This window comes from Anser anser, assembly GCF_964211835.1.
Source record: "Anser anser genome assembly, chromosome: 1".
Taxonomy (NCBI): Eukaryota; Metazoa; Chordata; class Aves; order Anseriformes; family Anatidae; genus Anser; species Anser anser.
In genome coordinates this window covers 151231883-151246155 of record NC_139720.1, presented here as the reverse complement: position 1 = coordinate 151246155, position 14273 = coordinate 151231883, and the positions used below count along the sequence as shown (strand labels likewise).

The following is a 14273-nucleotide window of genomic DNA, read 5'->3' as shown; positions in this document are numbered from 1 at the left end:
ATCTCTGCCCTTTTTTAACAGTATATAATACCATATTTTACTGATAACCAGAATGTGAAGTCTAAAGAGCACAATTATCTAAAAAGAAGCAAATTGTGGAAGTAGAAACTTATATTTTGCTAGGGGAAGAAAGACAAAACTAGAAGAAAATAACCCACCTTAAAACCTGACTTTGTAGTATTCATGATATGGTCATTGTAAATAAATAAATGAATAAATAAATAAATAAATAAAAATGAAGAGTTAAGGATGTTTGCCTCTGCAATAAAGAAGCAACCTTTTCTTAAACCAGAGAAAACAATGATTTTCCACATATGGTATGTAAATGTTTTCATTCCCATTAAATAATGCAGTATTAAGTTATGGCTCACAAATAAATCATGAAACAAATGTCTATTTTGAATGAAAGCCTTCAGCTGAGAGTGTGAACAATTAGCTGTAATTCCCAAGTGCACTAGGAACAGACAAAGCATGTTTACTAGACCACACAGTTGAAGTAAAGGAATGGCTGGCCCTAAACCGGGCTGACAAGACCTCTGCAAAACCACATGGAGACACTTTTCTAGGAAACTGCAGTTGGCTTAGTCTCATTTAAAATTAATTAACACCAAATCTTGTGCTAGTCACAAATTGCAATCAGGTCCTACATGTGAGAGGGTCAGATAAAAAGCTTAAACAAAAATGCCACCCAAAATTTTAGCTAACAAACATAAACCTAATCCAAGACATTTTTTCCTTAATTCTAAAGATTGTAAACATTGTTTGATTACTTTTTGATATTAGCATGAAAGTAGATTCCTATGTTCTCTAACATGAGAAAAAAAACAAAACAAAATTTAAAAAAAAAAAACACACACACACAAACAAAAAGGAAAACCCCACCTCAGAGCACAAAAATATTTTTTATTTCCTCTATGTGAATCTCCTGTCATACAATGCAAAATTTGAGACTGACTAAATCAAACAGCAATATTATGGTTTTTCAGATTCTAGTAAGCAGCTTGCAAGTGGACTTCCACCATGTAACCTTCTTGATTATAAAGCTTTATTACTAGGCTAAAAGTATGAACATTAGGTCAGAGTATAATTGTAATACTGAAAAATCCTCCTGAATCTTCTTTTCTGCTTATTCCTTCCTCAACTGTTCAACATGCAAAAGTTCTTCCTGTCTCTCCATATATATATTTACACGTATATTTCCTATGCAATTATTTAACTCCACAACGACATGCCCTCCCTCTCCCCACTGCAATAGATTCATTATGGTTTAGCCTGAGATTGGTGGGTTTTGTGTACTATTTGATGTTTATTGTGGTTTAAACACAGATGTTAAAGGTGGAAAGTATAACATGACACAAGAGCAACTAAGTGAAAAAATTGAATTAGTGAAAGAATGGAAAATGGTATTTTATCTGATTATGTTTTGTCAATAGAAAAAAAAACTCTTAGAAGTCATAATTAAAAGAAAACTTTTATTTTGCTTTTTGAAATAACATTACAAAAGGAGTATCAGAATAAAATGTGCAAAATTACATGGATCATGATCATGAGTTCCTCATTACATCATTTTTCTGTCAAGGAATCAACTACTTTCAGCAGTCCTCTTAGGATTTGACCAACAGAAATGATAGCTCCCTTTTGAACATGCAAGATAAAAAAACAGCCTTTGTTTTCAACTTTTTCCAAACTAGCTAAAACCACTGACCCCACCCCCCAATTCATAGTTTCAAAACATGTAGTTAACTGGAAAGATAACTCATTGTGTTTGACTGTTTCTTCACTGACCTGAGATTTTCATCGGAGAGCTTCATCTTGTGCCATTCTCACCAATATTCTTTCAGCATTTCCTTGCAGAGATTATTTTTGTTAACAAGATGTGAGTATAATATTGAAGAAAGTCACATACTTGCTCCAGGGCCCAGAGCTGGCTTTTCTTCTATTCTGCAAGTTGAACTTTTGTGCCCTTTTCTCATCAGTTCAAGTCCATTATGGCAGACAGGATCCTCTAAGCATCTATGTGTAATACCTGCTTGTCTCAAACAACTGGAAGTAACATACACCTCTGCTTGAGATAAAATGGGTGGATGCTGAAGCAGGAAAATAACTTGAGATCAGATAGAGGTTTCTGCTTCAAGGCTGTCTGTGCTTTACTGAACTTTATAAAGAACAGCTGTTGCCTCATGCTTTCTTTCAAACTGCTCAAGCAGCCTTAGTGTCCAGCGACTCTAGTGACAGCACGTGACTCTGTGGCTTACAGGAGAATGTCTGCTGACAGATACAGAATCGGCAGATGATGAGTCCTGTAAATTAAAACAAATAACAATTTTTTTAGACAATAAAATCCAATAGCTTTTTTAATTTATTTTATTTATTTGTTATTTACAAAGATATATAAAAGATGCCGCTTGCTGGATACAGACTGAACTTACTTCTGAAGCCAGGAGAAGTCTTCACCAGTAAGGAGCAGGATCGTGCACTCTGCCTGGCTACTTCAGAGAAAAGGGAAGGGGAAAGAGCATCTCCAAGACAGATGCTGAAGATGGCTTAAGAGATAAATCTGATGACTAATAACTGTCCTTTTTAAGAACTTTCAAGGAACACCAAGAGACTTGTGGTAAATACTCATTGTGTATTTACTAACAATACCCTGTTCTTCCAGGAGATAGAACAACAAAATACTGATTGACTTAAAAGCCTGCCTCTTGGGGTAGGCTTTTATTATATATTCTGAGTTTTTATGCTTTTATTAACATTTACCACTTGTAATGCAGTTAACAGCTGCTCACTGAAACCATTCTTCTTAATGCTTTCTTGCATACAATAGTGTTCTTTTCCTCTCGTTCTTGTAGAGAGAGAGCAAGAGACTTTGCCCTAAGACCTGAATAATAACAATAGTATTTTTTGAGATAGTATTCCTGTGATGTAACATCACTTACTGAAAATAGGTGAAACCACCACTGCCAACAGATAAATCATACAGCTGGATGTATTATCACAAAAATAGTACTTGTCCTTTGCTCCAAGACTACTTAGGTTCTGTTTTCTACAGCTAATGGTTTTCTTGTTCAAAAGGCCCTCAGATCTTCTAGGAAAAATTCTATATATAGATTGTTTCAGTGAAACAATGTTACAAGCTCTCCTCAATATTTCTTTAGAAAGGAGTTTCCTAAACCTGCTTGTATTCCCTAAGTCCTCTTGTCCTTGTCAAATTAGCTGATGTCATTCAAACATATTAACACTAAAAACCCCAACCCAAGTGCTTCAAATCAACAGAGGTGAGCTGGATGAAATCCACTGCCTACTGTAGCCTTAAAGGTGAACTCAGGACCTTCTGAATTAACTGGCTTAGTTCAGTCAGTAAAAATACCACACTTTTTGACCTTCTTTACATGCATTAGATTCTTACTTTCTACTCTGTACAAAAAAAATGTCTAAGTAAAAATATTGCTAGAGCAGCAGGGATTTTGTGCATGGATTTGGGGGGAAACATCACAATATTGTGTTCTGCTCTCTTTCTCTCTCTATCTCACATTTTAATATTATCAGTGATGGTATACGTTCATAATAAGGCAATATTATCTCAGCTGTCTATGAGTGAACTTTGTAACAGAGCAATGGTTTCTAGCAACATGGCTTGAAATCAGTCTCATGAGGAATCAAAGCAAGCAGTCTCTCTCATGGTCATAAAAGTAATATGCCAAATAAAACTAAGGATGAGAAGGTGTTTAAGATATGTTGTGAAATAATTCTAATAATAATAATAATAACACGTTTCTTTTACGATTCTGACATGCAACACTTAATTATCCTGTATGAATCCAAATATAATTTAACTAAAATATATATGAACAAGTAGTTCTAAATTGAGTTAGTTCTCATGACATAGGGAAAACAAATCATAGGCCCCATAATTTTTTGAATTTGTCTACCTTAATTTTTCACATTAAAATGTATCTGGCTTTTTAAAAATACTACTGTACAAAACAATTGTAAAATGTTCATTTCACCAATGACTTTTAAACATTATATACCTTGTGAAAACTGCATTACACGTCTAAAAGTAAAATATTGTCCTTCAGGTCCACCTAGATGTAAAAGAACCAACATTTACACAAGGAACCAATATTTGCATGATGAGGTCAAGTCATTATATTGTTTATAGTAGAACGCTATTGCATATGTCTAAAGGAGAATGAATGAATGAATGAATGAATGAAAAAAAGCATAAATAAATAAACAGATAAATGTCTTTTTAATTTTCATGTCCAGTTTCAAACAGCAGCAAAAACTATACAGCCCAAGGACAGATGTGAAAAACTTTATAAATCTACAAGCTTGAGAGAATATGAATATGAATATTTCTTCCTAATCCCACATTATTTATTAAACTGTTAAACTGTTGACACTTAATATATGGATTAACTACTCTTGTTATTTTAGCCAGCTAAAGAAACTGTAGAAACTACTGAAGAGGGTACATGGCAGACTAGATTATAAATAAATAAATAAATAAATAAATAAAGTCCTGTATAGAATATATATATAAGAATATATATAGGAAGAATATATGTAAGAATATATATATATATAGAATATATATACGAAAGAATTGATATAGATAATCCGATTTCATTATGATAAATATAATTTCATTGACCTGTAACAGATTTTTTAATCTGTTTCCTAAGAAAGTAATCCTATTATTGACAGTTTTTCCTTGTATAAAGTTGAATAACTTTGAGCTATTAAGACAAGAAGCCTATGTCCCTTGATGGATAAACTTTTTCCTAAAATAAGAAGTTGTCCAAAAAAGCTGTTAATATACGTTTTGTTTGTTTGTTTCCAAATTCCAACAATTTTTCTTTTATGTCTTATAACAACTCTTGTTTCTGTTCTTTCTTTGTCTTCTCAAATTTAACAGAGCCTTGGCTACACATTATAATATGTATCTTTTATTTTTTAAAGAATAAATGGATTAATTTCATAATTTGAATTTTTTTCCATTTCTTTTCAAGAGGAAAAACAGGGATTTTTTTTAAACACTTTTAAGTTTTCAGCCTATAAACAGGAAATTTCTCTTTTTTCTACAAAACTAGTAAGAAATTTAATTAAGGAAAAAATGGTCTTGTAATGTTGGCACAATGTGCCTACTATTTCCAGACATGTATTGCACATGTAGATTCCAGAAATCTACACATTTTTCTGTTGCTTTGAATTTCTGTGATATTTCACTGCATTCCCTCCTCAGATGAAGGGTTATGTGTGAGCCTACATTGATTCATTCTGCTGCAGGTCACAAAGTTGATTTGAAAGAAATTCTTGACTTGAAACATGCTAATGAATATGAAACATTTTGTCTTCTTTATTAATCAAGAAGTTTTTAAATTTTGCACATTGTAGCAATTAAACATTTTTTAAAATTATTTAAAATTGATTTTGATTTCGTAAGTGTAGCAGTTCGTTGTCATAATCCTGCTGTTGAAATATAGTAAGCACCAGAGAGAATACAAAGGTAGTAAAAATTAAAAAGAAATTGTTTTGAGACTCAAGAAAAGAAGGAAAGAGCTCCTTGAAAAGGATGAGGAAAAAAATCATAAAGCACCTTGAAAAGAAACTTGGTCCTGAACAAAAACATTAAAGACAGCCATATCCTATCAACCAACTAAAGACTTTAAGTCAAAAGAGAATAAAATATTTGGTTACTGTTTTAGAGACCTTTTTCAGTAGATTTTGAAGGTCTTGAACAGAATTTTTATAATAAGGAATTCCTGAGTCTTTCTTCATTTTACCGTTATGACGGACTGCATCGCTATCTTATTTGTCACATTTTCTCATGCAGATAGGACAGATTTTAGGAAATTAAGTGTAACACTATGTGAACCTGTGTAATCAGCAGTCTTTAAAACATTATTATTCTTTAAAGCTTCAACATTATTTTTCTGTTAAGGTCACTCTCTCCCCTAAAGTATGAGCCAATATTAATCTCAATTTTTCTTACCAGTTATAGGGGAGATGAAAATTAATTTTCTACCTCATCAATTGCTTACAAAATTCCTTTTTTTTCAGCAACTTCAGTGTATAGTCACTTCATGACCATGACCAAATACAGAGACCCTAAAAACGAAGCGTACACTTTACTTCCTACAGTTTCTATCAAAAGAGAAGAAGAAACGCTCTTAGTAATGTGAGGAATCAGAATGTGGAGGAAAGAAAAAAAAAAAAAAAGTGGATTTGAATTATCATTCTAACCTGCTTCTTTTCTTTCCTTCTGAAAGAGGCTTAACTAGTTTTTAGTCATCTTTGCTTCTGTCATTGTGCATCTTACTTTTTTCTTCTTTTTTTTTTTTTCTTAGGTTTGCTCATTTTTCACTTTCTTTAGCAGGTCAGAAACTCATATCTCAACCATTCCTTCCTGGAGATCTCCCCCAATGTACTTCCTTTCAACTCTCTGGTGCCCACAGCACACTTTATGCCACAACAAAACAAGAACAAAATGTTACTGGTCTGTGTTTTTACAACCAATTTGCTATAATCACTTTCCTTTTTATTATATAACACAAAGTACAGTACATCATCTTCAGGAACAGGAAGGCTTCTTCTCAACTATTTTTAACAGATTTCTGTTTGTGCTCTTTTTCCAAGTTCTTTCTGAAACTCCCCTGCTATCTTTCTCACACTCCATGGTGCCCATTTTGAAAATAAGCAGAGAATTTTTGACTCATGCAATCAAAATTAATCGAAGCAATAAAGTGTATTTTGAAAACCCATTTCCTGAATCTGTAAACGTAGGTTTTTGTTTGTTTGTTTGTTTGTTTCTTCATATTTGTTACCAATTAAAAACTGTATGTAACCTGGAACACAGTGTGTAATACATAAACTACTGGAGTTAATTTAAGTTTACATATTTGATTTTTCACTGAATGACATCCTTAAGATTTACTCTTTTTAGCTGTCTTGATAACGTCACACTTTTACGTTTTTAAAAAATTGACTGAATATTCAGTAAATTATATGTGTATATATATATAAATATATAAACACATTTTTCTGCCATTTGGTTAACATTGATAAATGTAAACGGCACTACTTGGATGCTGAATGTTAAAAAAAAGTTTCATAACAGAAAAGTATATGCAAAAACTATCTGAGAGGAGGCCTCCAAGATGGCCTACTTTCTTGACAAAAGCATCACTTTCTTCCTTTGAGGAATCTTTATCTCTTTCCTTTATACATTCATACTGATGAGATTACTGAGTACATTTTTCCCTCCTCTCATCTTTGTTTTTGATATTGCTTTAGTAATTTATTGTCACCCAACACTGAGCCTAACTATTTTCTGATTTTAGGTATCAGTCATTTCATTTTTTGCCGTGTCTTCATCAATGTCGACTCACATTTTTAAACTGGTAAGGCGCCCTGGAATCTAATAGCTTCACAGAAAACCTACCCTGGAAGTTTATCTTATGAGGCAACTTTATGGGAATCTGTATGGAAGTGTCGTATTTTTGTTGTAGGAAATTTTGTATTTTGTTCTAGGAAATGTAGGAAATTGACTCGTTCAGCTTATTTCCTTCAGTGGTTTCTCGTGAACTAAAGAAATGATGACTCATATATCCCAGGTTTTTAGGAAAGGGTAAGGAACTTTTCTTTATGAGATTGCTAGGACCACATTTTATTACTGGATGTAAATGCTCAATAATGCTTGAATTAGAGTGATCACATGCAGTTAGGAAGTTAGAAACTGTTTCTATAAGACTGAAAAACCTAAATGACAGGCAGCAATTAGGCAGTGCCTGTACTTAATTTTTATCTCAAACCTGATGACATTGGAAAAATGGAAACATTTCCTTTCTACTCTGGTATTTTTATTGCTGTTATTTCCCATTCTTTGTGCTGTCCTCCCACCTACCAAGCCAACCAAGAATGAACAAAACAAGAGATGGGGGAGTGGTTTTTTTGTGTCTTGATTTTGTTTTGTTTTGTTTTTCTTTTTGTTTTGTAAAGCAAAGCTATTAGATGACTTACTGAGTACATTCTCATGACTTACTGAGTACATTCATACATGAACATATGCAGGGTGTTCACTGCAGATGGACTTCTGCTTTAAAGAGCAACAATAATATTATGGAGACTACTGAAAGCGCCCTCATATGCTTGAGAGACAACACATAAAAAGCATGTGGGATTTATATGTGGTGACAACTAGTGCTTAGTATTTTAGAAGCACTGGAAGACAAACAAGTACAGTAATTTAAAACTATGGATGTGACATGGGGTTAAGAAAATTTAAACAATAAATAATTTAACAAGCACATTCTGTTTTCTACCTGATACCCACATATTACTTCAGCCAGAGGTACCATAGACCAAAAATATTTCCTGTTAGTTCTACTAAGTTAGAAATAACAAAAGTCCTGTGTTGCATTTTGCAAGCTCCTTCCTGCTTGTGCATTCACATCACTATATGAAACTTCCACTGATACTGTATGGGAGGAAAGATGGTTGAGATAGGGATTGGTTTGATAAATCTGGTGTACGAAGTCCAGAAAAGCTGAATTGCTGTAAGGAGAAAATCACATTTGGGTTACCAGAAGACGTTAGCAGTGCATGGAAAAATAAATCTGAAGGTCATTTGGATGTGGATACATTTCACTGATCTTGAGATAACTGTAATGTAGACATGTATGTTGGGAAGTGATGAATTACTCTTTCTAAATGTTTGCTCCTCTGAAATGAGCATAAGGAGAGTCTAGCTGACTACGTGGTACTTCTCTAAAATTAGGCAAGATAGGTCCTAGTCTTGGGTTCCTTTTCACTGGATTTTTTAGCTTTGTACAAAGCACATGTATGCATCAACAGTAGCTTTTGGGTACTTTTTTTGCCATTGGGTATTAGTCTATTCTATTTTGTTGTTGTTGTTTGTTTGGAAAAATCATGTCAACTTGCACTTGAGACTATTTACATGCAGCTTCAGTAAAGCCATATTTTCCCCTTCTGGAGGTAAATAATATACTTTCAAAATGTGCTAATTACTGTTAGAGTGTTGTTGAAAATATGACCGTCTATATTTATACTCAAATGCCATGTTTATAGTTTGACTTTTTTTTTTTAATTTTATATTCTTAGAACTAAAAGCATACTCCCCTTTTCCTCCTCCCCCACACACATTGGGCCAGAACTAATAAGAAATGAATCAGCTTCCTGAAATGCAATATAAACTTCTGAACACTTTATATCCTATTCTTTCAGCTGTTGCCAAGACAAGACTAGAGCGTGTAGCTTTAATATATAATCAGCTGGAAGAGGTTTACAGCAAATGCTACACAAAATGACTGTTAAATTTACTAGATACTAAACTTCCCATGGCTTTCACCTATATGCCTCACTTGTGCATTGCTGTGGTTTACAAATTTATGATCAAGAGCAGTTGCAGTTCCAGAATGGGACTGGTGTAGTGCTGGTATATACACACTCCATTGAGCTACGTCCTGCTTTTAGAGATTAAATGGAGCATGTAGGAAAAACAAAGATTTTATGTTATTGCTCCTGGCACATGATATAATAAGATACAATATGGCAGTACTGCAGCATTGGAATGTGCTCATGTATTAGAATAGATATAGAAAGAGCAAATAATAATAATAAAAAAGAACAATATCTCAATATAGTTGTTCTTACATAATATGTCTAAAATGCCATTCTTACAATTACTCAAAGCAATGATATGGTAACTACTATTTTCCTAGGGTAAATCAGTACCTGTGCTTATGCAGGTTTTTTGCTGGTTTGCACTGGCATTGCCATAACCTAAATTTGCACAAGCATAAACTGACTAAATTCTGACACAGCGTCCTCTCAGCTGGAACAGTCTCGGATAGTGTATTCATCACTTATATTGGACATTCAGAAAATTACAGGTACACAGACTACAGCTGTAAAGCACAGTTTGAATATTTATTTAGTTATCCTAGAAACTATCAATAGAATGATGAAATGGCAAATGATGCTGGCTTCCTGCTAGGTGTCCTATTTGCCCCAAAGTATCACGAGCAAACCTTGCCTAAATCGTCTTCCATAAATTACTATGGTCAGAGGAGAGAGTTTAGAAAAACAACTGCTATTCTTTTCAAGTTGTATTCACAACAACTGAGCTTGGAGAATCAACTTTCCATGCTAGGAATACAGGCTTTTTATTAGACATCAGTGGACAGTGCCTCAGCTGATTAAGGGGGTAGCAATTCAATATGTTATCGATACATTGAAAGTTAATTTCAATAGGGATGCAAGTCAAATTTCAGCAAAAAATGCCTGTCAGAAAAACAGTGACATTCTATGAAAGACCTCTCCAGCTTGTATACCAACACTGTGTAATGGCATGTGGTGTGCTAATGAATGCTGACTGAGGTCTAGTCTGTGCAAAACAACACGTGCAACTGAGAGAGAGGAGCTGACTAGAGGTACAGGTGTCCATAACTCTACTGATGACCTTGCCAGACCCCTGGAAATCTAACATGATTTCTTCTACTGCTGCCAAAATGCTGAAGAGCATGTGTTAAAGGTTATTTTAACCAGTAAGACCATGGTTCACACCCTCTTCCCACAATAATTAGCAAGACTTTCTCTCAGCTGCACCTTTCAGCTGATTGTCTTTCCTTCTCACAGGAATATCTGTGATATTCTCACAGGAATATCACAGAGGAAATAGACTCTTGTATATTATAATGGTATATTTAAAAGCTGTTTATGCAGTACATGTATAAATGGAGTAAAGATTACTATTCCTGTATCAAAGTGTTATTTTTGCTCCATTTATACACATGCTCTTTTAAAGTTTATGGCCAATGTGTAAAGAAAATGAAAGCAATTCCACAATCTTCTCCTATCTTGTTCATGCAAAACTCTAAATTAATTCAAATAGACTTTCTGCAGTAGCTAGATGATTCAATTTGTCACTTCTGCACTCACTGTATCCATACTGTAAAAAAATAAAATAAAAAAAAAATCTGCAACATCAGAATTCACTGTGGACAAAGCAAAATACTACAAATTTTCAAAGCTACCATTGTTATGATAAGCTTAAATTATTATACAACATCATGAATAGTCCTGTAAGGAAATAAAAATATCATGCTTTGCTAACATACATGGATTATTTTTTTTTGTCTTGTAAGTTTTATTTATTAACTTTTTTTCTCTCATCACAAATGGTGTGAAGATTAGTGTCCACAGGTTCCAGCAAGGGAATGGATAAATGAATGCTATAATTTTCTGGAGAAGAGAATGGAAAGGGAGAAAATATTTACTAATGGATCATAACCAGTCACAAGAATTTTTGAAAAGTATAATTTTCTGTTCAAGAAGAGATATGTAAGAGAAAATGAGTGGAAATAAATGACTAAAATGATGGTAGCAATCACAAAAGAGAAAAGTATTTTCAAAAAAGAGAGGGGAGAGAGGCTGAAAAAGAGAGTCTGAGAGAGGTTGAGAGGCTGAGGGACAGGGGTTCTAAGCCATTATGATTAAATATATATATATAAAAAAATCAGCCTAAAACGATGGTGTTGAGTTTACATTCATATTATGGATGGAAGTCAGAGAGGTGAGAAAAAGCATTACATTTCTCCTCTGTCCACCTGTCTTAAACTGAGTCAACCAAGTTCACTGTTAAGTTACATTTGAGATAGGATGAACACAAAAACAATTCAGGTAGCTATTTTTTTCAGCTATTTTTTGCGGGGTTGATTTCTTCCTAGACTACTGCCCTAGATTTACTGTTTCCAGTCACCTATGTTCAGACTGTAACAAAGGAGGAAGGAAGGAGGATCATTAAGATCATTATTTTTTTCCTGATAAAGATGTGCCTTTTGGGCTGCTGAACATGAACAGGAAGAAAAAATGTGTGAAGAATATGAGAAGACAATGATGCAACTATGTTATACAGGGAGAAAATTAGAAGGGCCAGAAGCCAGCTAGAACTTAACTTGGCCACTGAAGTAAAAGACAATAAATGTTGCTATATACACATAAACAACAAAAGAAAGACTAAGGAGAATCCCCATCCTTTATTGGATGAGAGGGAAAACATAGTGACAAGATCTGAAGCAAAGGCTGAGGTACTTAATGTCTTCTTTGCTTCAGTCTTTATTAGTAAGACTAATTGTTCATGGAGTACCCAACCTGCTGAGCTGGACAACAGAGACAAGGAGCAGAATGAAGCCCTTATAATCCAAGGGGAAATGATTAGTGACCTCCTAGACCTCTTGGACACACGCAAATCTATGCAGTAGGAATCCACCCAAGGGTGCTGAAGCAGCTGACAGAAGACAAGACACTAAGCCACTTTCAATTATTTACCAGCAGTCATGGCTAACTGGGGAGGTCACTGTTGACTGAAGGATGCTGAATGAGAGAGCAATCTACAAAAAGGAAGGAATGAGGATCCAGGGAATTACAGCCCTGTCAGTCTGACTGAGATACCAGGGAAGGTCATGGAACAGTTCATCTTGATTGCCATCACGTGGCATGTACAGGACAACCAGGTCATCAAACCCAGTCAGCATGGGTTTATGAAAGGCAGGTCCTGCTTGACTAACCTGAGCTCCTTCTATGACAAGATGGCACACTTAGTGGATGAAGGAAAAGCTGTGGTCTAGTTTACTTGGACTTTAGCAAGGCATTTGTTACTGTTTCCCACAGCATTCTCCCAGAGAAACTGTCTGCTCATGGCTTGAACCGATGTACTGTTTACTAGGTCAAAAACTGGCTAGATGGTTGAGTTTAGGAAGTCTCTGCAGAAGGATCTGGATAGGCTAGATCCATTGGCCATGCCCACTGTATGGCATTCAACAAGGGTATATACTGGCTGCTGCACATTGGTCATAAAAACCCTATGCAGAGGTGTAGGCTTGAGGTAGACTGGCTGGCAAGTTGCCCAGCAGAAACGGACCCATGAGTGCTGGTCAACAGCTCACTGAAATGAGTGAGCAGTGTGCCCAGGTGGCCGAGAAGGCTGATACTCTCCTGGTCTGCATCTGAAATGGTGTGGCCAGCAGGACTGGGAAAAGGTTTTTCCCTCTGTACTCAATCAACTCTGGTGAGTCTGCATCTTGAGTAGTGTGTTCTGTTTGAGGCCCCTCACTACACGAAATATATTGAGCTGCTGGAATGTGTTCAGAAAAGAGCAATGAAGCTGGTGAAGGGACTATAATACAAGACTTATGAAGAGCAATTGAGGGAACTGGAGTTGTTTAGTCTGGAGAAAAGGAGACTGAGGGGAGACCTCATCACTCTCTACAACTACCTGAAAGGAATTGTATCATAGTGGGAGTTGATCTCTTTCGTCTGGTGACAAGTGACAGGACATGAGAAAATTACCTCAAATTGTGCCGTGCAGGTTTAGATTGTACACCAGGAAAAAACATAGCTTATTCAGACATGGCTCTTACCTGAAAATGGTAGATACCTAGTGTTTAGAAAGTCTACAAGTGTGTTTCTAAGAAGGGTGTGAAAAATGCTTCATTGATGAGCAACAGTACAAAACCATAACATAGAATAGTTTTTAGTGAGTGTGGCAAAAGAAAGGTCTGTGTAGTATACAAATTTAATTTTTAACTGACTCTCAAAACAGAGACTGAATTAATTTCAATGCTGCCTCTAAAATTTTTACATTCATACATACCCTCCAAACTTCATTAAGAAACCCACTCTGTAAACAGTTGTATCACAACCCATTAAAAAAAAAAAAAAAGTGGCAGAAGTGGTAAAGTCCACTCCTCATACAAGGGAAGTAACAAAATGGAATCTATTTGAAAGTTAATGCTGACCAGAAAACAGCTTTTTAGTACAGCAGCAGTGTAGCCTCAAACTACATTTCTGTGTAAACAAAACCTCCAAGACATGTTTTTCCTAGCTCTTAAATGTGTTGTTAGCTAACAGCTTGATCCCAGCGTAACAAAATGCAGTTCATGACCCAGTAAATGGGATGTTAGACATGTTTTCAGCTAATTGCTGTAAAATTATTGATGTTGCAGCAATGTGTCATGTGAAAAAGGAAAAAACAAGAAAAAATCATAGCCTGCTTGTATGAATGGGCTAGTACATTTACTCCTGCATTATTGCTACTGCAAAATTACTATCACCAATATAGTACCAAAAGATTTTAAACTTATTTTCTCATTGGTAACAGAAGAAGAAAATAAAACTGGACTAATCTGACACATCTTCTACATCTATCTTTCTACATCTTCTAAAGCATTTTAAAAATGTAACCACAT

At 34.9% G+C, this 14273-nt stretch overlaps 1 protein-coding gene and 1 long non-coding RNA gene across 8 annotated transcripts in view; one reads left to right on the top strand and one right to left on the bottom strand.

The window, feature by feature from the left end:
- The window catches only part of LOC310903243, a 116971-nt gene extending 103067 nt beyond the window's left edge, over nt 1–13904 (top strand). For all 3 annotated transcript variants that reach the window (XR_014587374.1, XR_014587375.1, XR_014587376.1), the window contains one exon: nt 2388–13904. This is a non-coding gene — a long non-coding RNA (uncharacterized lncRNA). The remainder of the gene's footprint in view (nt 1–2387) is intronic.
- The window catches only part of NALF1 (NALCN channel auxiliary factor 1), a 517684-nt gene that overhangs the window by 345465 nt on the left and 157946 nt on the right, over nt 1–14273 (bottom strand). The window lies entirely within an intron of this gene.